The 24,503-nt window shown below is 41.8% G+C and overlaps 1 protein-coding gene across 5 annotated transcripts in view; it reads right to left on the bottom strand.

The window, feature by feature from the left end:
• ASTN2 (astrotactin 2) overlaps positions 1-24,503 on the bottom strand; it is a 980,906-nt gene that overhangs the window by 33,648 nt on the left and 922,755 nt on the right. The gene's annotated exons all lie outside the window — the stretch shown is intronic.

Below are 24,503 nucleotides of genomic sequence, written 5' to 3'. Positions count from 1 at the left end.
ATGAACTGGGCGGTCACCAATTTGTATTCCTTGGGTCTTTAAAGGAATCGTGGGCTGCTTCCTGTAACTTTATTGTGTATATGGCAGTCCTTTCGAAGCTCAGAGATAAGCAATAACATTTAAGTCCAGAAATTGTTTTTGCAGATGTATTGAAGGGCAAATGACATAATTTCTGGGTTTTATTTGTCATTAAGTAGTTGTTCAGCTTTAACCAGGTTATTTGACCTCTCCATGCCTCAGTTACCTGTTATTAATCACTTAATAGTGCTGTAAGGATCAAATAGTCATCATGATGTGAAAGCATCTTAGAAATGCCATGCACATTCCTTAAGATGAATTTATTTACTTGAGAAGCAGAGACTGAGAGAAGCAGACACACACACACACACACAGAGAGAGAGAGAGAGAGAGAGAGAGAGAGAGAGAGAGAGAGAGAGAGAAACTCTTACTGGCTGGTTTACTCACAGGATAGAGCCAAAAGCAAGAGCCAGTATTTAAAGCCAGCCACTTAGCTGTGGGACAGAGACATTTTAACTGGCATCTTTTGTTAGGCTAAATGTTCATCCTGGGTATGTTTGATTGATTTAGATTTCAGGGAAGCAAGTGAGCCATGGAAATCTGAATTACGTTTTCCACAGTTGCAGAGACAATAGTAGCTGCGTCAAGCTCTAGCACAGATCCACTGTTCTACTCTGTACTGAAAGTTAAGTGCTCTTTCCAAACAGAATTATTAGGAATTCATTGTTCCCAACTGGGTCATAGTCCAGAAGAGAGTACAGTTTATCAGGAGGATAAACATTATGTTCTCAACTTTTGACAAGGAAGGGATTTTACCTTAGGAGTGCTGGGATCCATCACCCTTTCAGCACTCACATTGTTTCTCTTCCCATATGCAATTCTAAAATCTCTTCTGCTCTTTTTTGAGGTCAAATTTTGTCAAAGTCAAGTTCAAAGCAAGGGAGACAAACCAGAGGCCACTGACTTTGATTTACCTTGAATATCAACTGAAGAACTCCATAGGTGTGAAATTTCTTCACGACTTCAAGTTGAGCTCAACATCTATGTCATACAATAGCGGTGCTTTCCTACAGGTGGGGAGTCGGAGTTGGGAGAAGGTGCCTGTGTCCACAGTGGTTGCCTTGTCAGGGGGTTGCAGCCTTAGTCTTTCATATTTCTAGTCTCTGAATTCAAATGTCAGAAAGTACTTTCTACCCCAAACCATATCTCATAATTCTTTATGAAAATAGAAATCATTATTTAAAATAAAAATAGGAAACCTTCGAGGAAACATGAAGCGAATAGTTGCAGCTCTGGTTGATTTATAAATGTAGGACTATGAGGACTGTGTTAAAATTCTGCACATCTTCAGTGTACCGCAAGTTTAGGCTCATAGACTTGGAATTGGGGGAAATTCTGTTTTTAAATATCATTGCTTACAAACTGTGTGACACTGAGTATGTCTCTTGCTGCCTCTGTCATTATTCCTTTGTCAACAAAATAAACATAGCTTCACCTGCCTCAAAGCACTATTAGAACTCTGCAGAGTGGATACGATTCTCTCTACCCCAATTCTTAACAGATGGTAACTGCTGAATACAGAGTTTAAAATGCGATTTTAAATTATCCTCACCTGAATTTCCCATTTATTTGCTAAACAGAAGTCAGCAACTGTTTTTAATCCAATGTGGCTTCACCATGATCCTTTGGAATTCTCCCAACAACCTACATTGGCTTTTTCTCTCTGCCTGGATTGGCCTCTCATCATTTCTTCCCTCATCTCCTTCAGATATTTGTTCCAGTGCTTCTGATTTGGTGAGGTTCTCTTTAGGTTTCAACTACATCCCAAACACTACACTTCTAATGCTATTCATCAGCTCTATTTTTTCTTCATAATATTTATGACTTTCTAACATGCAATTGGTTTGTTACACTTACTGGTTTTATCTTTCATCCAGAATTTAATACCAAGAACAACTACAGTCTGTTTTGTTCATTGAGAGACCTGCAGTGACAAGACGTGTACCAGGTTACATCACATGGAGTATCTTAAACAGACATTTATTGAATGTGGCTTATCTATACAGATAGGTATAAAGATATGTACACACATATATATAGAAGAGTTTCAATATATGTTTATTGGATGTGTGTATTATGCAAGCCATGTGTCAACAGTTTAGGTGAACAGTTTTAGCAGGGGTGTGCAGAGAAATATTCAATGCCCTAGTGAGGAGTAACTAATCTTTGTGTCCCACCCAGTAAGGTATAAGTGAATCCACGATGTTTCCTGTCTGAGTCTAAGCTTTCCTTGTTGATAACAGTTATTTTAAAAATTATATTTATTTATTTGTACTGGAAAGCCAGATTTACAGAAAGGAGAGACAGAGATAAAGATCTTTAATCTGCTGGTTCACTCCCCAAGTAGCTGCAATAACTGGAGCTGAGCTTATCTGAAGGCAGAAGCCAGGAACTTCTTCAAGGTCACCCACATGGGTGTAGGGGTCCTGAGGCTTTGGGCCATCCTCTTCTGCTTTCCCAGGCCACAAGCAGGGAGCTGTGTGGGAAGTGGAGCAGCCAGGACATGACCCTCACCCATAAGAGCTCCTGGTGCATGAAAAGCAAGGATTTAGCCATTGAGCCATAGAGCTGGGCCCTAAATATTAGTTATTAATATATTTTATATTGGGAAAAGCTAAAGTTATGGCTTAACCTATAGGCCCAAGCTCACCCTACCAGTAACTGGCAAAACCATTTAAATGGCTAAATCTAAACTTGTCTTACTCTAACAAACAAACAAACAAACAAAAACACAAACAAACTCACCTACTTTGAAGAACCACATCTCAATGTCCTTGGAATGATAACGGGAAGCCCATCTAACTTCAAAATTTCACAAAGCAGGTTTTATTATTGTCCTCTTTTTTTGCAGAAGAAATGAGTGCACCAAAAGGTTAAGAAAGTTCCCGCCTTTATTCTGCCTAGAATTTGGCGAAGTTGGGATTCAAGCCCAAGAAGTCTGGCTTCACAGCCAGGGCTATTAACCTTATGACATGCCACGTATTAGTTCTTTAGGAATCACTGTTTTAATGCATGCCATGTGATAATGAGTCCAATCCTTCCCAAAAATGACAGCAAACAGACAATTTCTTGGCCTTGGAGGGGTGTTGCTGGAAAATGAGCAGGATTATGATTTGGGATAAATAACAGCAAAGTGAAAGATCAATGTTTTGCTATAAATCAATTACTGATTCTTTATAATTTGAGCTAACGATCTCCATTTTGGACGAAAATAGATTAGACTGCAATATATACACATTTGTGTGTCTCTACCCATAAATAACTTTTATATGGTATCCTCAAATCTCCAATTAGTGACACCTTCTATCTATTGGATCTCTCCACTTTACCATTTTGGATATCCATAGGGAACTCAGATCCTTCCTCCACACCTCTAGTCATCTTTGCCTTCATTCCATCTTCCTCACAATGGTGAACAGCAGTAGCATCCATTCAGTCACTCAGTTATGCCCTGAGAAACATCTTCACATCTCTTCCTCTACCTTACTCCATACCCATTTCCAAGTCCACACCCTCACTCCTTCTCAAATGCTTTCTTTCTCTCTCTTTCTTTCTTTCTTTCTCTTTCTTTCCTTCCTTCCTTCCTTCTTTCCTTTCTTCCTCCTTCCTTCTTCTTTTCTTTCTTTCCCTCTCTCTCTTTCTTTCCTTCCTTCCTTCCTTAACATCACCAGGTTGCAATTATTACTCTCCTAACCAATTTTAATCATTCCCCAACCAATCTCACAGGCTCCCCTCTTTACATTTGATCTATTCTTGATAACCCTCTGAAGATCTAGTTCTTACATAGTTATTCAATGATGCTACATCACTGTAGAGTTCTCTGTTTTCTCTTCATCATCCATAACATAAGCCGTTTTCTAATTAAGCATTTGGGATCAGGCCTCTACCACACAAAATCTTGCTCTGTCTCTTCCCAACTTCTCAGCACCACTGTAAGCTTCAGTAATACCAAAACTTTACTGCTTTTCAAATATGCCATTGTCCTTGAACGTAAGGGATTTCTGCTCTATTCCAGCTGAATGTTGTTTCTGTCTGCAACATCTTTCTTTGCCAGCCACGTGGAAGAGTTTGTATTCCTCTGCATGCTGCTTTCTTTGGGAAGCTTTCTGAAATAATTTAGCAGATGTAAGAGGGGTGGCCTTAGATATGGAGAAGACAAGATATCCTTTTTCCATGTTCTTTTTAGTGCCTACACTAAATCTCACTGTAGCATAATGTATATCTAGGATGCTATCTCCCCTAGGTTGTGAACTTCTTCAGGCAGTGGCTGCAAACTGTCATTCTACAGTTAGAATCTGACACAAAACAGAGTATCACTAAAGTCTTGCCATTAAAAATAAATTAATATTTGAATGTATTTACCCACATGCATATATATATATATGCATTTTCTTTGGAAATTACAAGAGTGTAGTTCATAAGTCTGCTGACAATAAGAATGAAAATAGGTGAGTATGGTATTACGTGTATGTGAGGTGGGAACAGTGTGCATGGTCATTCCTTCAATCTTTGAAGTCATCCAGATTTTGATGAAGATCAGAGGTTTGCACTTCACTGATTAAGAATCTCTCCAAGACTCACTATCATCAGTTGTAATGTGTGGGCATTGATTGTATATGACTCTTGAAGCCCTTATGAAATACCAATGAAAGCTTAGCAGGTGACTTTCATACAGTCTTCATGATGCTAATTAGAATAGCTTGTTTAGGGAATAGTTATGGGTCCATTCCTGTATAGATATGTCTGTAGTAAAACATGTGTCTGAAGATTGAGGGTGTGTGTATGTGTCTGTTGGAAGGGGGTAGTATGTAAGAAATCATATATGCATTGCCCAGAGAAAGGGTGGATCCTTGTTCTGATACCCAGAACTAGAAGACTTATAGACAGGAGAAGAAAGAAGAAGAAAAAGGAGACAGTTTTCACACTCAGTGACCTGTAACTTCTGCAATGGCCATTGCTCACTCACAATATTTCCAGAAACCTATTTGTACCTATATGCCTTTGCAACAGCTATTAGAAATGCATCCCAGGTACCCTATGTACCTGTTGACCCTGTGGGAGAAGGAATTTAAATGATATAAAATAAATTCATAGTCCATGCCCTGATTTGCTTGACCCCTCCCCCCCCACAGACACCAAAGAGAATTTTTTGTCAATCAAATATATTTCACTTAAAAATTATTCACTAAAAAAATATTTCATTTAAAGTCAAAGTTACAGAAAGAGGAAAGCCAGAGACTTTCTATCTGCTGGATCATAGCCCAAATAGACAGAATGGCCACAACTGAACTGACCCAAAGCCAGGAGCAGCCAGGAGATTCTACCATATCTTCCATATGGGCACAGATGCCCAAGGCCTTAGGCCATCTGCTGCTGCGTTCCCAGGCCATGAGCATGGAGTTGGATCAGAGCTAAAGTAGCTGAGACATGAATTGGTACCTAAATGGAATGTTGGCACCTTAGGCAGAGGATTAGCCTACCATATCAATGCGCCTTCACAGCATTTTAGGTAGTTGGTCATGCTATATGTGCTTATGGACATTTACAGAAAAAGAAACCAGTCCTCACAGAGATGGAATAATATCTCTGAGTCACATGGGGAGATAGTTCCAGGGTAGGTTTCAATTTCATCTGTGTTCTACAGCATCGGACCGATGAATTAATCACATTTTAATTCTAATCCATAAGCTCTGTCAGTCCTATGTACACAGATAAGACATGTATCTACGAACAATCAGTGAACAGGTCAGGAAAGAATGATAGGCCCTGTTAAACTCACTCCAAGAACATGCAAAGGGCTGGCAAAACCATTCTGTAGGTAAGAGCTGGAAGTCATTACAATCCTTGATTCAGGAAGGTCAAAGCAATACAGTGGTGCTAACAATATTACAGAAAGATCAACTGTTTAACCCAGGTGCCAATAAAAAGTTAAAGATGATGAAAGCCCTCTGAATTTGTGACTTAGGGGTTAGGATTCCCAACAGAGGTAGGGAATCCAGCCGAAGCAGAAGCAGCTGCCCTCTCAAAGCATTGTCACAGCCTAGAAACTATAAACACAGAGCACAGTCTGTGAGGTTATTCCTTCAGTCCCTTCATTTCACAAAGGCTTAGAGAAGGCAAACAGCTTGTCCAAGGTCACGTAGGAGCTCAGAGCATTTCCAAGGTGGGGTGTTTTACAAACACTACGGCAAGTGGCTATGCAATGACTAAGTGGCTTTTTTTGTGGGGGGGGGGGTGTCACCAATATCCACTCCATTTAACTCGACTTAGTTGTCAGGGAGTATTCCAAAGAACCTTTCTGCTGGGTCATTGGTCTCTCCTTATTCTTTGATGCTTTATCTCTGGACCTCGCTGCTCTGGTCTCTGCTACTATTGTTTTTTTTGTTTTGTTTTGTTTTGTTTTTTTGCATGGATTTAATTTCCCATTTCTCCCCATTAACCAGATGACTGGTAAGTATGTGTCAGTCAGAGTGGGTCTACACATCTGTACTCTGTTTTCCCAAGAAACCTGCCCCCTGTGTAGGCACTGGAGATGGGCTCAAAGTGGTGCCCCAGTCATTACAGGAGGAGGCCTGTATAAAATGCAGTAAATGACAGGATTTGAACCTAGGTCTGTATGCTAGCACCTGTGCACTCCTCATCATTCTGCTCATCTCTGTTCTATCCAACAGGTTTGATTGGTGTTTGAACTTTGGAAACCTCACACAGCCTTTGTTAAATATCTCAGAGCCCCAGCCATCATTAGGCTTCCTTTATCCCATGATGATAAGTCTCTCTGGTCGAATGGACACATGAGCCTTAGGAACCTTGAGTTACCAGAATGAGGGCAATAGCCTGGCTGGCCATGGTTGGGGCATCCAGTGCTGATAAGACCTCGCCACGGCTGGAAAAGCTCTGAGAGACGTAAGACTTTGCGTAAGCACAAGATTAGAAGAATACATTATTAAAATATTTATTTTCTTACAGGTATTGACATAAAAAAAGGGGAAAAATTCCCAACAGAGAGATAAGATGCAGTAGTTTTCTTTGCCTTGGTTTTGAATACATAGCATTGGGAGAAGTTAGGCTAATAATAAGCATAATAACAAATAATAACAATGCAAGCTGAAAATGTCAGCTAGAAATAGCTGCAGTTTCAATGTGTTGGTATCTGAACTGAAGGATGGTGGTGGCAATTAAAAATATTGCAAACAAGAAAATGCAAACCCACTTTGCTCTGCAGACTTGACTAATACAGTTTCAGGAAAATGATTGTGTCTTACGAAGAGTAGGGGAGAGCAGAAGGAGACCAATGAAGGGGTGGAGAGTAATCTCCAAGTATAGCTCTAATTTTGATTTCTCCTGGGAGAAAACAAACAGCTTTGAAGCAAATTTGGCATGCATTAATCCTGCATGGGGCACGTGGTAGGTAGACTACTGTACTCTCCTCATAGTTTTTGGATTTTATTTTAGTTTTCATGATGAAAACAAAATTATACATTCCTGGCACCTATCAATTTACACATTGCAAAGCTTACTGCACAGATAACCTTGAAAGCGAGACAAAGCAGGGTATATATTGTCCATGTGTGCATTCAGAGCATTTGATATTCACAGGGATGGTGGGAAAGGGGCTTTTTAATCAAGGACACATAGTGGGAGAATGTTAGAGCTGGCACTTAACCAACGACTGGTCCGAGGTCCTTGTGCTGCATTCACCTTGACTTTGAAGACAAAACTGTTTGCCCTCTTGTAGAAAAATTTCTCTGACATTTGCATTCATCCAAGGACTTAAGGGGGCATCAAGGCAAATTCTGAGCTACAGCTTCTTGGCCAGTCTACCCTCCTTCACATCAGCCCACTCTTCAACACTGAGCCTTGACATCATAAGCTCAGAATTTCCTGGATATGAGACTGGACATTTTTACGTAGTTCTCCTATCAGCTTGCTCCACAACTAATACCATTCAATTCCTTCCCTGGCCATCCTCATACACTTCCTTTCCCTAACTTTGGTTGCAGCACCTTGATAAGGCTTCTCATGTTCCCATACTTCCTTAGCGAGAACTCTGAGTTTCATGAAGTGAAGCAGTCCAATGCAGTAGTTTAGGAGCCAGATCCCTCGTATCATAAAGACCTAACTATGTTCCCTTTTCTGGGGCTTCTGCCCTGTGAGTTTTTATTTCCTCATCTACATTAGAATGTTAACAAGTCTCTGAGGGCAGCATTTTTCCAGCTTTTCAGTTTGATTTCTCTTACTCAGTTACCCTTCCTCCTTCCCTTTTGTGTGAAGCATGGCTACTCTATCCACTGAAGAGCCATTTCACCAACTCCCAACATGGATTGTGTAGAACCTTTTCATTTTATGGCCTTGCTTCTTACCTGATGGGAAAAGGCATCACCCATGCAGGGCTCCCAGCCCTTTCATACTTCTATAGTTCTGTCCTCTGTCACTTTACCAGACAGCCAGAGTGAATTTCCAAAAGAGCAAACTTGATGCTGTCTACTAAGCAAGTGGTTCAAATTCTTCCACGGCTCAGTTTATTCTCAAGATAAAATCTATACTCCTCTCCCTAGAACAGCATGGTCCTTTTGCTATCTTTAACTTTACTGATTTTGAGATGTTACCTTTCTTGACCAGCTTTCACTGGGCTGAGAGGCGTCTCTGTTCTGAGTATTCTCATCACTGACCACATTTTATTACCAGCTTTAGAGAGGTTGGGACAATGTCCTGACCATCTTTGGATTCCAAGAATGCAGTGCCTTACAAAATAGGAGATAGTCAAAGAATAATGAAATAGTAATTTTTAAAAAATCACCAATGCTAATAAGGAGGATGCCACATTTCTAAATATCCTTAGAGATAAAATGTGCAATGGCTAAAGGCAGGAGAAATTAATTTCTGATTGTTAAAAGCTTACTCTATCTCATCTTTTTCCCTAGAGCCTATGATCTATGTATTAAACTAAGCACACCAATTTTAATGGACTTATAATATAGTGGTTTGTGTACACATCTGGCTCTTCCTGGCAGAATGAAGAAATTTTTGTGGAGAATGCTGTCTCATTTCTCCTATGTGTCCTCAAAGGCTTAGTAGGAAGATATATAGTGCAAAGTCTTGGCTCTGAGGACAAAAAGGAACAGCTTTCAAATACTGATTTTGTCATTTATCCCTTTAGTGATTTTTGCCAAAATATCGAACCTCTGTGAACAGTCATCTGCCTCATAGGTCTAGCCATGATTAAATGTATATTCATATATTCATTTACTTTCTTAATGAATCATTTAATACTTATATAATACATAAGTGTTTAGTGAGTGCCTTCTTTGTTTGCAGTTCATTGAGCAGATAGATAGCAAACCAGATAATGTCTTTATGCCATAAACAGTCAAATCAAATACAGAGCAGACATTAGAACACATGCAAATGTATTGTTGGATCTGATACAGATTAGGTATGAAATTCAGGTTATGAAGATGCCAGAATGAGAAGTAACAGGCTGAGAACTGAAGGACAAATAGGTATCAACCAAGGCAAGAGATGCAGTGCGTGCCAAGGCCCTGTTGCAGGTGACAGCACATGTTCTGGTTTACAGTAGGCTTATTAAATGCTAATGTGACTTCTGGGCAGCCTGGATCAGTTAATGATTAGGAATCTGGGTTCCGTAGCCAACCTATCTGCCGTTTGAATGTTTGTTCTTCTGACTTGTGGCATGACTTTTGGCAAATTTCTCTGCTTCTCTAGGTTTTGATTTTCTTATCTGAAAATGATTCTCTTATTTGTATTTACACTAATGCTATCATGGAAGAAAAGCAAAGTTTGAAAGAGATTCACGTTATGAACTGACTAAGAATAATGAGAGAGGACAGCAGCATTCAGCAAAGGGTCAGGGACTTAGCTTAACTCCCTGTAAAGTGTAGAATCCTTACCTCAGTAATGACATCTTTCACAAGGCCAGTGGCCTTCCCCTTGGCCTGACATTGGCCCTCTAGATTTACACAAGGGCATTGAGATTTCTGGCAGGAAGTTATGATTCTAAGACAATACAGTATCCTCAAATCCACAAGGCTAAAGATAAACACAGAACAAATGTCTGGGGAGCAACTCTACTTTCAAAAAGATGCTATTAGTGATTTGCTGTCAATGTAGAACCCAGGAAAACGATTGCTCCATTACACCACAGTTTCTGGGTATCTTCTTTGCTTCTGTGGCTGGCTCCTTCTCTGTTAAAGACTGTGGACACAAACTCTATGTAATGGTCTTACATGAGAGATTTCTGGGGACAAGTGGGTGATAAGGGTGACAGGAGTTGGAAACAGAGCTGGGAGTCAGACAGCTCCTCTTCACAGACAGATCCCCACACTTCCTTTCTTCTTTCAATCTGTGACTGCTTCCCAGAAAGAAATAGTAACTTCTCCTTTTTTTTCCAGCAGCGATCCTTGATGAAACTCCCTGAAAACAGGGCCTCCCTCCCCTTCAAGCTGGCCTCACACATGCTAATGCAAATCAGTCCTGACCCAGCCAGGGGTCTGCGGGAAGGCTGCCAGGAGCTGTAGAACAAACACGCAAAGAATGTTATTTCTTTTCTAGCATCCTGGGGGAAAGAGGGACAGAGAGGGAAGTTGAGTAATGAAAAGGGTGGAGAGAGGGAGAGAATTAACATGAATGCTTACTGCTGTAATGGTGAAGGAAAAAGAAAAGACAGGAGGAAAGTCATATGAATAAGGGGCCAGAAACCCACATAAGAAATATCTTATTTGAGCTTCTCATATACATTTTGAAGTACAATTTATCATTCCACCTCCTGGGGGCATGAAAAAGTATGGTTTTCAAGATAAAGCAACTTTTCAAAGATTACTAAACTATGAAGTGGTAGTGACAGGATTTTAAACCAGATTTGTAAATATCAAAATGTGGACTCTGTTCTCATTGAAGCTGGCATACTGGTTATCATTTGATATCTCCCCAAAGAAAACTGGGAGTATGACAACCCCAAGTCCCAGGACTTCCTGTCTCCTCTTTACCTTCTGCCACTGTTTTCATTACAAACTCATTTCTCTTATCATAACTGCTGTAACACACTACTAGCTAGTCTCCCTACCTTGAATCTCTCCTACTGTAGCCCTTATACTCCAGAACTGTAAAAAAAATCTGTAAAGCCCTTTTTACCCACTCATAAGACATCAGCCATCAGTGGTTCTTTAGCTTGTATTACAGGAGTTTGCAAGTCCTGACCCTACAAACATGTATTATATCCTGAACTTTCTTCTGTCCCTTTGATTTCCTAACTCCTTGACTTCATTTCCATTATTCCATTTGGCTGGAATTCAAAATACGTTCTTGAGTTTTAAATGTTTGATGCTATCCATTCTTCCACACCCAGCTCAGGGATCTACTTCCTAAAATAAATTGGCTGTTGGACACCTCAAACTCCTGAGTACTCCCACACTTTTATTAGGAGGCAAAGCACCTCCTATCCCCCAGGTACTTAACTGCTTTCAAGTTTGTTCCCAACACTGGGCAAACTTTTGTCAACTTCACTTCAAGTTATAGCATGGTCACTGCCTGTAAGAAAGCATGTGTAAGAGGAAACAAGAGCAGGCTTCAGTACAATAAAACTCATGTCAGAATCATGGTTCTTCCACCTACAGCTCATTTAGCCTTTTTTGTCTAGGTTTTTTACTCAAAAAAGAGGGATAGTAGAGTTAATTGTAGAGGTTAACACGTTGTTACAGTATAAAGAGTAAGTAGATCTAAACATCTTAGCACAATAGCTCGAAAGTAGTAACATTTGATAAACGGCCCATCAAGATCATGACTGGTAGGCAGGGAGCCATGTCATTTCTCTATTCTTAGTTCACAGCTTTGGCTGTTTATATGAAAGACTGACTTTATCCGTCAAACCTGCGATATTTCATTATGATCTTTGCTGTTTGCTAAATGAAATATTTCCTATGTTCAAGGTCAATGTTTGGGATGCACATCCACTTAGCTGTGATTCCTGAGATCTGTTTTACTATAGATTATGTACAATACTGATTCTCTCTCACATGAACAAGAGGACCATCTTAGGGGTAAATTCAAGAGGCATAGTGGAGAAGGGAGGGAAAGAATCTCTTACATATGTTTTTAGAAAATGGACTCAAATTGGCCTTATCTCATTCCCAAAGGGCTTCTGGAAAATACTGAAGGAGTATGCAAGAATGTGAGCAAATGAGACCCTTTCATGATCACCCCTAGTAAGTAAGTACCTTGTATGCACTAGGTGTGTTCCTGACACTGCACTGGACAGGCTATGTGGGGGACTTTGCCTATGTTAGTTGCTCTCTTTCCTAACAAAAGAAACACAGGAAGTCATAATACCCCCACCTTACACAGATGGAAGTTCAAACCTAGGGAAGATAAGCGTCTTCGACAACCAGAAAGTGTCTGAGATTTCAAATGGCCCTAAAACGGCCCATCTTAAAACCCCATGTTTTAATTTCTTCCCTATGAAGAGAGAAGACTTGGATCAATGTTTGTGTCCTCAAATTCCACGATACTGTGGTTCAAATATGAGAACAGAATGGGTTTGTTAGTAGATTAGGAAGTCTGTCTATAGGAGAAAAGAGAACAGAGCAGAAAGAAATATGTCAGCAGTCTGGATTTTGTCTCATCTCCGACTTTCTACACATCATTACTGGTGAGCTCCTGCAGTTCACTAACACCTCTCTAGTGATGACCTCAAGACTGCTCACAGCAGAAGGTAGTGGGAGGGATGGGGGAAGTAGACCCTTGATGTATAGCGATGAAGTCACAGCCAAGATGATGAGATTAGGGCAATGTCAGGGGAACATGTCTTCATCCTGAGCTTAATCCTGGACCTCCTAGATGTTGAGATTAGAAAAGAATTCTCCTTCCGATGCCCTTGCTATGAAGACATGGAAACTGAGTTTTAGAAAGATGACATGTTTTGTCCAAGACCTCATGTGAATGGCAGCCAAGCTGGACACAGAGGCTAAGTGGGACTTGTGACCTCACTCCAAAAATTTCTCCCTGTAGCAGCACCATCTCAGGTATCTTGCTTTTGGGTGATAAACTGGTGAACACAGTCTATGTATGGGTAAGATGCATGGATTAGGAGTCAGGATCAATATGTGTTAATTCTGGCTCTGCCTCAACCATGAGATCTCACTTCCTCACATGCAGAGTAAGAGAGCTTAACCAGACTAAGGTACCCAAATTAATGACCAGCAGGCTAACTGTTTTCTATAAATCTGGTCTATTTTGTTGAACATGATGCCAGCATGAACTGGGTAAGAGGTTTAATGTAAACACCTGGGGTTGGCTGGGGAGATGTATTCACAATAGGTTGCTATCCTCATATATTCATAGGTAGCTGAAGTTGACGACTGTGTTCTCTGCTCCATTTGTACTTTGCCACAATCCGTACGGTCCCTACTACCAAACATCTGGCCATTGTGACTCTGACATCCTGGCCAGCTCCCCATACCCTGCTGTGTGGTGACTGTCAGCCCCCTAATGTTAACAAGTCAAAATAAGTCAATGTTTCCTAATAGTGGAGTGATACCCACTTCCTGGTATTCCTGATTAACTGTCCTGACTTTTTTTTTAAAGATTTATTTATTTTTATTGGAAAGTCAAATATACAGATAGGAGGAGAGACAGAGAGGAAGATCTTCCGTCCCATGATTCACTCCCCAAGTGACTGTAATGGCTGCAGCTGCACCAAAGCCAGGAGCCTCTTCTGGGTCTCCCATGCGGGTGCAGGGTCCCAAGGCTTTGGGCCGTCCTCAACTGCTTTCCCAGGCTACAAGCAGGGAGCGGGATGGGAGGCGGGACTGCCAGGTTTAGAACCGGTGCCCATATAGGATCCTGGCAAGTTTAAGGCAAAGACTTTAGCCACTAGGCTACTGTGTCAGGGCCTGATTGTCCTGACTTCAGGGATGATAAGCAAAACCTCTGTGCCCTCGGAGCACAGTTCCACTGAGCCAAAGACAGTAGGCTCATGTTTTGCATCTTTCCCTACTTTGAAAATGGCAATCTGGGATGCTCACATACTCTTCAGGTACATCAATCCTACAGCCTTTAGTGATCTGTTTCCTCTCCTACTGGCATCATACAGTTGCTTGGTCTACTTGCAAGCCAACTCCTCTTGGAAGCCATGAAGCTGGTCCCTGCATTCACTCCCCTGGAGTTTTCTCATGATCCTCTTGAGCCACAGCAAACCCAGTGAGGTCCTCATTGCCTGCACAGAATGAATTATCAATTCTACCTTTGCCCTACCCATGCTAGCCTCCAAATGTAGCACCACGTTGCCTCTTGTTTCCCAGTGTTCTCACATTGGGTCCTCAGCCTGACTACTTCTTCACTCACTATGTTCACCTCCTTGGGCTTGTGTATAACAATAATGATGATGATAATAATAAGCATAACCTGGTGAGTGAAGATATTAGCAATGCATTCTCTCATGTTTATGGAGGCCATGGGTCTGAGATAAAGGTATTAGCAGTCTTCTGGGGAGAATCTCCTTTCCTTTTCCAGCTTCTGCTGGGCCCAAGGAATCCTTAGGTCAGAGCAGCAAAACCTTAATCCCTGCCCCCAACTTCACATGCCCTCTAAGTCTCTCCTCTTTTTGGGATGATATTGGTCAACAGATTTCTGCACTACTCTCATCTAGTATGATAACATTTTGTTCCCTGATTATTTACACCTGTAAAAGCTATTTCCAAATAAGGTCACATCCTGAAGTTCCACATAAAGAGGAACTTTTGGGGGATAGTATCTGACCACTACAAGCCCTCCTCTCCCTTTCTCAGGGAGGATTTGGAGCACAGCATCCTCTGGATGAACTGACAGCTCCTGCCTGATGTTCCCACAGCACCTGAGAATTCCCAGCAGAGCAGGACGAACAGTGTCACTCATCAGCACGCCCTCTTCTTGCTCTTGCTGTCATGACTGTGAGCTCCAGCAGGGCAGAAACTGATGGGTATGGCTCATGCTGTATCTTCAGTGCCTGGTATAATGTAGGTTGTCTTGTAGATGGCCAAAACACAGGCCCTTTTCCTGAGCACACTATACTGCAGTTACAAAGAACAGCCAACATTGTTTCCCGAATTTTCTGGAAATGAATTGAAACCATGCTGTTGCACTGTGGCCAGCACATCCCCTACTCAGGGCAACTCACATTGGTTTCCTTCCTCTTGACCCTTGTTACCCAATGGTCTCCTGACATTCAACTCAATCTTTTCCCCATATTATACTCAGAGCTATTACCACAGAACACAGGATAAAATACCCCCAAAGCATTTCCTAATTTCCCATTACTGGTAGGATAATGTCCAGCTCCCCTGATCTGCACTCAAGGCCTAGCTTTGCAGCCCAGTTTGGGCTCTCACCCCCTGCATGAGTTCTTATGAACAGTCTGTGCCCTGTCCCTCTGGAACTCTGGCTGGCGTCCCATTCCTGGATAAAATCCTGATGCAGTCTTAGGAAACAGCCTGCCTGAAAGTCCCCAGCAGGTTTTAGGAGCCTCACTGTCTGTTAGTTGAAAAACAGCGTTATTTTTCCTCCAAGAGTCTCTCTTGGCTTGGGAAGCAGAGCCGTCTTTTCTTCTGGCTTGAGGACTGCTCTTCCTCTCTCTGGGGCCCCAACGGTGCACTTTGGAGAGGTCAGCATGACCCAATGTTAGATGAAATTAAGTAGTTAAGCGGCCCCCGTTCCCCCACCCTCTGACCAATATGACTGGGCACCTCTGCGAAAGAAAGTTCACATTCCACTGGTGTTGGGGACACTGGAAGTCCCAGCTCATGCTGAGTTCTGGGACCCTAGGCCACACCAAACAGATGATCAACCCTCAAGTTTGATGGTAGCCATAGTCCCTGCACCTAGCCTAGTGTGGGGAAGTAGAGTGGAGAGAAAAACACAAAGGACAGAAGAGATATCCTGAGACTGAGCAAGACTGAGATAGAATTGATAAGGAAAGAAGAACGAAATGGAAGCAGTTACCTTAGAGAACAAGTAAAGAAACAGACACAAACACAAAAAGGCAGAGATAGATGGACAGGGATTCAAACTGACATGAAGAGAGAAGTGTCCATAACTGTGGCAGACAGAAAAACAAGAAAGTCTAAGAGAAAAAGAGGGAAAAAGAAAAAATATTCTAAGACAGTAGATATGGACAAAACAAAGCACAGGACAGTCATAAAAATGCAAGGTGATTCAGGGTGGGAAGGAGGGTGGAGGGTCGGGAGAAAGGGAAAGAGGGAGGAAGGAAGGAAGGAAGGAAGGAAGGAAGGAAGGAAGGAAGGAAGGAAGGAAGGAAGGAAATGAGAAACGGTCACGCTGAGAAAGAAAAACCCTGGAAAGAGCAGGGCGGGAACTCTGTTAGGCCCCTCCTAGCCTCGCTCTCTGGTGTGTCCTGGATCAACCTTGGGCAGCAGTCTCAGCTTGCATTGGTTTGGAGGCTATGCTTCAAGCCCCTGGTCATCGCTGAAGCTTCCTCTCCCTGCATTTTCTTTCTCCTAGGAGCAGAAAGTGCCCCCTGAAGAGTCAGATGGACCATGTCTGGGATCAGGAGTTCCACGGAACAGATTGGGTCACTGAGCTAAGAGAGAAGGTAGTAGCCAGACTGGATGAATCCCTGTGAATCCATGTCAGCCTTTTTGTGGTTGAAAGTCTTTCACCTGCTCTCACATCCTTATCTCCCCAATTGCTAGTGGCTGAGTTCATTTCTTTGCTCCTACCATCTGGACTGAGGTCTCCAGGGAAAAACACTTGCAAGACCAAAGGCAGGACAGCCCTCAGGTCCCACATCTCCTATCGTTGGGCAAGGACATCAGAAAGCCAGTCTTGCAGGACTCCTGGTGATGATGCTGTTTCGTCTAAGTTCTATTTTGATTTTGGGCACAAAGAGAGGAAATGGAAAAGTTAGGGTAGTAGTGTAAATAAAGTGATTTCATTTAATATATTATATATTTATAAAATTATAAATATATAGGTAAATAATTTTATTTACTATATTATGTATTTTATGTTTTGTATTTTATACACACACACACACACACACATTACAGTATCCTGCTTCTGAGATGTATTGCCTAGATCATGCCCAGGAAGTGGTAGAGTCCTAAAGGTACTGAAGTATCCATGAATGTACCCTCCAAAGTTTCATGCCACCTGCACTTTGGGAATAGCATCTTTGGGCTAGCATCTTGGACTTGTTTACAGAAACATGTGAAAGTCTGGAGACACTGGGGAATCAAGTAACAGGTAAGGGCTGGGGACCAGAGACAAAGGAAGAATGGCATCGGGAATATGTCTTCTGCAGGAGCAGGGCCTCTCAACTGGCTTAAGGTTTGATGGTATATTTAACACTGTGGACACTGGAAGGGCATAACAAAGCCTGAGCTTAAGTAGTAGACACTGTAGCTTTTGGTGTGAGTAGTGAAATTTTATTTTTCCTATCGTTCTGAACTCATCTGGGTATGAATCTTCATACGAAAAAATATAAAAGGTATAAAATCTTTGTATAAAAGGGTCCTTTCTTATGGTTTCTACTTCCCTAGTCCCTGCCATTTCTATGTGTGCCACTTCTAAATGCATCATTTCTATATTTCTCATAACTTGGTGTGGTAATTTGTAGTTCAGATACTGGAAATAAATTGGCTGAGTTCAAATCTTTTCTATGTGCCAGTGTGTGCTTCTGTTCAAGTTATTTCAGCTCTCTATGATTTCATTGGGTGACAATAATAGAAATTGCCTTAGAGATCTGTTTGGAAGACTAAATTAGAATTAGGTGTGTGTGTGTGTGTGTGTGTGTGTGTGTGTGTGTGTGTAAGCAAGAGAGAGAAAAGGAGAGTAGAAGGACAGGTGGTAAGGGGGAAAGACGGACTAGAGACACAGAAAGCAAGAGGTGGATGAGACCTGGTCCTGGGCCACAGCCTTGCACATAGTGAGACTCTTGATTACTAGATTTTTCTTTTGTTTTACAGTTTTGTTTTTATTTGGAAGGCAGAGAAACAAGGAGTGAGCAGGAGATCTGTCATCTGCTAGTTCACCCCCCAAGTGACCACAACAGCAGGAGCTGAGCTGATCCAAAGCCAGAAGACAAGGATTTCTTCTGGGTCTCCCAGGTAGTTGCAGGGGCTCGAGGACTTGAACCATTCTCTGCTGCTTTTCCAGGCCATTAGCAGAGAATTGGATCAGAAATAGAGCAGGTGGGACTTGAACAGGTACCCACATGGGATGTCAGCACTTCAGGCCAAGAATTAGCCTGTTGAGCCACAGTGCCAACTCTATTTGGTCTGACACTGAGTATGATGTTATGAGTAAATGAATGGGAAAAGTCAGTGTCTTCAGAATTTTCGGATATTTTTGAAATTTAGAATTTTGTTTCAAAATACTCATCAATATTTATTGGATGTTTGACAAGAATCAAGCACTATTCTAAACATCAAAGATATAAGATAAACAAGGCAACCACGGACCCTGCTTTAGTATCCTTTCAATGAGAAAGGAGACCATAAACAAACACACAGGCACGAAACCATCACAGGTTCAGTAATGCCATGCCTTTTTGGTCCAAGAGGCCTCGGTAAGGCAGTGCTATCTAATCATGCACCTGAGAACAAGGAATCAGCGATGAGAACAATCCAGTAAAGGCATCCTGGGAAAAGAGAACACTCCAGCAAAGACCTTGAGGAAGAAGTGCCAGCACAATGCAATCAAGTATCTGGAGAGTGTTGACTAAAGGCCAGGGTGGGAGCTGAAGGTTTACCTTGCTCTCCCACCAGAATGATATAACCATAATGGAGTCACCACAGGCCATTCAAATGCAATTACTTTGGAGAGTATAAAATCATGAATAGTAATGAGAATGGTGATTCCTCCTACCCTACATTCTCCTCCGCTTTCTGCCATTTGTTGAGAACCAAGAGTGACCTAGGCAATATTCTGTATTCTTCACATGCTCCATCTCACAACTGTAGGGTAAAGCTCCTAATATGTTTCCAACTCACAGATAAAAAACCGAAATGCAGACAAGAGAAGTTTGTAAAAGTTCACCTCTGATTGCAAAGGGCTGTTTTAAAACTACATGTCTCTGTGGCAGATGGGAAATGTTTGAAAAGATCCATCATCCATCCTGCGGACTCTCTTTGACAGATATAGAGACATTGGTAACCCTTTGCGCAAACACACAACCTTCTAAAAATGGAAAAGCATTCTATTTGCAGCTTACTATTTTCAAGAGCCTGATATGATTAATTATACCCATTAAATAGATGAGAAGGAAGAGGTATGAAGTAACTTCTCCCCACCCAAGGATCTGCAATTTGTGATCTGGGCCGTCTGGTCCCCAAATGTGGTGACCCTTCCATACTTGTAGTTAGTAAGCTGTCTTCCACACCCATCACCACCAGTGGCTCAGAGAACTCCAAATATACGAGTAGGTAAGGATATGGAAAGCCTGTTGGGTACGAAGAGTAGATAAAACATCAGGCTGGAAATGAATTTCAGCTTTATTGCTCTTATCATGTAACTTTGTGTCAAATACTTGCTCCTTTGAGTCCTAGTTTCCCCAACTATAAAACAGAATGTGATAATACTATCACCTTATCCATAGAGTTATGGTAAAGAATAACTAACATAGCTTGTGCATGCTGGCATGGTTCCTCATACACAGTGATTGCTTGATAACATACCATTATATAGAAAGCACTGGCAGCAGTGAGAATCAGAACCCTGATTTGGAGACTCCGTCTTTAGCTCTGTGCAAGTCTTACAGCCCACTGAGTTTAACCCTTCAACTTGGCAGATGAGAACACTGAGGCCAGGGATGGGAGCCCAAGCTATCAAGCACAGGGAACTCTTTTCTGACATCTGATCTCAGTCTCTATTTTTCACAATATTCTCCCATCTCCAGGTCTCGGTTTTCCTGTGGCTCATACAACCCTACCCACCCTTGGTAAGAGGCAGCCTTTCTCCTAAGCCTCTATTCCCACTATGCATATGGGCACTTGCCTGCAGTACCCAGACTTCCTCTGCATTCCTTTCAAAGAGCTAAAGCCAGGGAAGTGAGGGTAGGATTAGGGCAAGCCTCTGAATGTGTGGGAATGAGTCCCCCACCCTAGGAATCAGGCCCGCTTGCTGCTGGCATGTTTGCTGAGGATTCTTTGGCAGCGATCCATGATTAAAGAAAGGCAAGGCAGCCAAGACAAGACAGAGGCTAATTACCTCGGGTAATAGGAAATTGGAGAGCAGCTACAAGAAGGGTGTCTAGGCCTCTCGCCAGGCAGGGACAGGGACCACAAATGCCCAAGCCTGGTTTGAGCCATCACTGACCCTGAGTGGAGACTCCCACTCAAGGCCACCCTTGGATTGCGGTAACCCAAGAGAACAGACGCTGGCCCAAGTTAGACCTTCAGGGGACCCTCTCCCTCTGCTGTTCTTGTTTGTTTTCATTCAAAAGCAAAACAAATGAAACAAACAAGGAAATTTAATTTAAACAGGGCACGGGTGCTGATGTTTCTGTTTTGTTACACCAGGGTGAACTTAGGACAGAAAATCAGCCTTGACTTTCATTCTTCCCATTGGTCTCACCCTGCAGCACTGTGTAAAATTACATGGATAGAAGGGATGCAAAAGCAATTTGCCTACCTAGATTGGGTGTGGGGAGGAGGAGGGCAGACAGAGAGAGGAGAGGGCAAAATTCAAGTAAGAAATAGGACAGAGAGACTGAGACGCGGGCATAGAAAAAAGAAATTAAGAAAATAACAAGGGCCTGACATAACAGCTTAGTGGCTAAAATCCTCACCTTGCACATGCTGGGATCCCATATGGTCACTGGTTCATGTCCCAGCTGCTCCACTTCCCATCTAGCTTTCTTGCTTGTGGCCCGGGAAAGCAGTGTGTGAGCACAGGAACAAAATTCTGTCTCCTGGCTTTAGATCGGCTCAGTTCTGGCCACTGAGGCCACTTGGGAGTGAACCAGCAGATGGAAAATCTTTCTGAAAATCTGACTTTCCAATAAATAAGTCATTCTTTTATTTATATATATATATGTACGTATATATATATATGTATATAAATCTTACATATATATATGAGAGAGAGTGAGAAGGAGAATAACAAAGAGCCAAGGAAGAAATAACAGGGGAAATGACAGATGATGGAAAGCCATATGGAAAAATCTTCCACAATGGAATTCAACACAAAGAGATATAGACAGGAAAACAGCACAGGATAGAAGTTACAGGACCCTGGGAGGAGGAGAAGGAGAGAGAATGAGAATAAATCTGTGGCCCAAGCATGCTATCTCAGCTCTCATGATCCAGAAAGGATCCAATGCAGATGATGGAACTGCAGAGCAGGGACAGGGCATGGATGTTTATCCCAAGGTCCCAGAGGCAGAAGTGATGGCAGAAAGACATGGATCCGTAGTGGTAGAGACACTTGTCTTCTATTCTCCTGTCAGCTGAATCCTTCCGTAAGTGCAGATGGGGCTTTGCCATCCAACTACATTGTCCTGAAGCATAGTTTTTTCCTCCTCTGGGTCCATCTCCCTCCTTTCCATCTATTCCTCCCTAAAGGATTCCGGATACTCATTCTATCAGGGCCAGTAGGGCCCCAACTTACCTCAAAAGGACAGCTCTTCCTTGTAAGGAAGAGACACTAATATTCAGGAACTGAGTCAAAGAGAAAGAAATAGGAGGAGAGTGGCTCTCAATTCCTGCAGGACTCCTCTATGATCTCAGTGTTTGCCTATGGGATCCTCTTTTCTAGCCTCCTGAGGATAGGAGCATCTGCCAGCCACCTTTTCCAGAGGAACAAGCAGCTGCACCAAACAGTAAAAAATACCTTTCTCCAGGGCAGGTTATATGGACATAAGAGGTAGAATCAAGATTCTTACTCAATTCAGCCTGGCCCCAAAGCCTGCACTCTTTCTATTGCCAAATGTAGCCTTTCTGGCTCCAGAGGAATATAGCAAATTCTGGTTAAAAAAAAAAAAAAAAAAACGAGCAAGCAGAAAATGAGAAACCCCAAGAATGGACACTGAAACTATTTTAAAACTTGAGACTGAGTTGGTCAGACTTGATGGGAGGAGAGCCGCCAGTGGGATATGAGACTGTTCCAAACACCACCTTGGCTTCTCGACAGAGTGGCCCGGATCCCAGGGCCATTAATAACATCAATTTCAAAAATAAATAAATAACTAAATAAATAAAGGAAAGAAGGGTTTGGCATTAGAGATGACAAGCTTACAACACGCACTTTCCCAGACAGGAGGAAGAAAGAACATCCTCTCTTTTAAGAGACCGGAGGAATGAATGGCATTAGGCTGTGGGAGAAACAAAGGGTAAGGGAAAAACATCCACCTTTTAGAAGGAAGCAGATCATGTGTTAGCTTTCAGTGTTAATTGCTATGTATTTCTTAAATCATCTATAAAATCTATAAAACATCTATATAATAGTGTTGTATGATTTTACCCCAGCTAACACCAAGTCTCTACAACGTCACCAGGAGACAAGACTACTCCTTCTGTCTTGGTGGATGGGAATCACTTGACTCTGGTTTCCTTTTCTGTTGGATGTTATCTCTCCTATCAGTTGGAAGATGGATGAAGAGAGTGCTGGTATTAGTAATTGTCACAACAGCAACAGTGATAATAAGTAACACTACTGGGAGCTAATCACCAAGCAGAGCTTTTGCATATGATCTCATCAAGTCCTCCTGGGGACCCAGTGAGGTAGACACCGTATCATCCACATTTTTTACAGTGGAAGTAGTAGAGGCTCAGGGAGTTGCACAGCACAGTCAGAAACATCCTGCTGATAAATGAATAGTAGGGCAGGGATTTGAACCCAGGTCTGTCTGTCTCCAGTCTACATCATTAATAAGGGACAAAGGAATCAGATGTCAGACAACAGAAAATCCTTTGAAACGCCACTTCATATAACACAATTCTTAGAGTTTAGAGTGTCTTACAGCTCTTACTCTAACAGTATATTTCATAGATGCTGTAACCCAAGAAGTCATTTGGGGAGCTCACGGAGTTGAAGTAAGTGATTATTGACTAAGTCTGGGGAGTCCTGCTCCCAAAGAAATCAGAATCCCATTCCAACAACTTACTATCAGAGTTGTGGTCATCCTTTAAAGACCCTTGCATCTCCTACCGCCTTTGTAGGGTGTGTCCAGATGTTTCACTGGACTAGACTGGATAATCTATTGTTCTTTAGATAATCTAATCCTAAAGTATTCACTGCCCCTAGGGCATTTCAGAGAAAACTTTGACATCTCAGCAATAATGAGTAACAGAGCCAAAATCAGAAGGCTCAATTCACGTTGTGCAGTGGAATTTCTGGGTTTGGGGTGTTAACGCCTTGGGTAGAGCAAAGATGTTTGAATACCTCAAATGTTCAAGAGATGTCGTGGTCTTTAGAAAAGCTTTTCCCTTTGGTACTCCCCTAACCCCAGATACAGGGAAAAATGATAATATTAGTGTGGAAACAATGGTATTACCCACTTTCACCCTGTAGCCCTTGACCCTATGTACCCTAATCAACTAAGTAAGATTATTAAAAAATGATTTTAAAAAAGAAAGAAAAAAAAAAAAAAGAAAAGCCATGGCATTCATAGAAGGAGTGGAAGAGGGAGATAGGATGTGTTTTGGAGGTAAGGGAGGTTCACAGATTGTGCAAATATTTAACAAGAGAGCACAAAGTTGGAGACACTACATTAAGATGTTACTTCTTTAATTCACTGCATTAGGTTTCATTATTTCTGATTTGTAAAGACTGAATTTGAGGCTCGTACAGGTAAACCAAACTTATTCAAGGTTACATAGCTAGAAGTATCAAACCCAGATTGGAATTCATAGTTTGTGGCCTTTCATATCACCATTAGGTTATAGTTGTCTGAGGATGGGAGTTCTATCTTGGTCAAATTCTGATACACTGTCCTCAGAACAATACCAAATCATAAATAATCCTCAGAAAATGTCTGCCTGAATAAGTCAAAACATTTGTAAATGAATAAATAAAAAGGTGAATGAACAAAACATGTGATAAATGAACCAGTGAATAAAATGAAGAGTAAGAGAGCAGATGAATGAACAGATGAAAGAGAAGAATGACTGGATGGATGGACTGGATTGGATGAAGACAGAGAGGGAAAGATAGAAAGAGGAATGGCGATGCAAATGGGCGGATAAATGGATTAGTGAATGAATCACTGTGTTAATAAAGGATAAACCGACAAATTGAATAAATAACGAATACTGTTCAACTTCTTAACAACTGCAGCTATTTAGGATAATAAGAGAGTTGGCCTACGGCTGCATAAGTTGGGCACATGAAGGGAGTTTTTTCCCCTGGTAGAACTATTTACTGAGGTGGAAAACAGGAAAATGAGCCCCTTTTTCTCTTCAAAGAATAAGAAAATTACT

This window comes from Ochotona princeps, chromosome 14, assembly GCF_030435755.1.
Source record: "Ochotona princeps isolate mOchPri1 chromosome 14, mOchPri1.hap1, whole genome shotgun sequence".
NCBI lineage: Eukaryota > Metazoa > Chordata > Mammalia > Lagomorpha > Ochotonidae > Ochotona > Ochotona princeps.
Note: the sequence above shows the minus strand (reverse complement) of the source record. Positions and strands in the feature narration are given on the sequence as shown.